The sequence below is a fragment of the Apium graveolens genome, chromosome 4 (assembly GCF_009905375.1).
Source record: "Apium graveolens cultivar Ventura chromosome 4, ASM990537v1, whole genome shotgun sequence".
Lineage (NCBI taxonomy): Eukaryota > Viridiplantae > Streptophyta > Magnoliopsida > Apiales > Apiaceae > Apium > Apium graveolens.
This window is the reverse complement of record NC_133650.1, coordinates 15,765,540-15,766,259: the sequence shown is the minus strand read 5'-3', so window position 1 is coordinate 15,766,259 and position 720 is coordinate 15,765,540. Positions and strand designations below refer to the sequence as shown.

Genomic DNA, 720 nt, shown 5'->3' with positions numbered 1-720 from the left:
TGTTGTCGCTGATAATTATTCACATACTGAACAGATTCATTGACAAGAGAACACTGATCCGTAGCATGAGAACCTGCACAAAGCTCACAAACCATAGCTATTTGATTAACTCCATACGTAGCCAGAGAATCAACCTTCATTGATAGCGCTTGGAGCTGGGTTGCAATAGCGGTGGCTGCATCAACTTCCAGAATACCTGCGACCTTGCCTGACGTCATCCGCTGAGTTGGGTTTTGATGCTCATTTGCAGCCATCGTCTCTATAAGATTATACGCCTCAGTATAGCTTTTAGCCCATAAGGCTCCTCCAGCTGCTGCATCGAGCATGGGCCGAGATTGGGCCCCCAAACTATTATAGAAACCAGTGATCACCATCCAATCTGGCATTCCATGATGTGGACATTTTCTCAACATTTCCTTGTAGCGTTCCCAAGCCTTGCACATAGATTCTGTAGGTTGCTGCGCAAACTGAGTAAGAGCACTCCTCATAGCAGCAGTCTTTGCCATTGGATAAAACTTCACCAGAAACTTTTGCGCAAGATATTGCCACGTAGTGATGGACCCAGCTGGTTCAGAATGTAACCAGTCTTTAGCCTTATCCCTCAGTGAGAATGGGAAAAGCCTCAACTTGATAGCCTCATCAGTCACGCCATTATACTTAAAAGTGCTGCAGATCTCGACAAAATTCCTTATGTGCATGTTGGGGTCTTCAGTTGCCGCT

General features: G+C 45.7%; 1 non-coding gene across 1 annotated transcript; it reads left to right on the top strand.

The window, feature by feature from the left end:
* Positions 1-384: 384 nt before the first annotated feature.
* Positions 385-491, top strand: LOC141722666 (small nucleolar RNA R71). The gene has a single exon (XR_012575673.1). It is a non-coding gene; the product is annotated as a small nucleolar RNA R71 (small nucleolar RNA).
* The last annotated feature ends 229 nt before the right edge of the window (positions 492-720 follow it).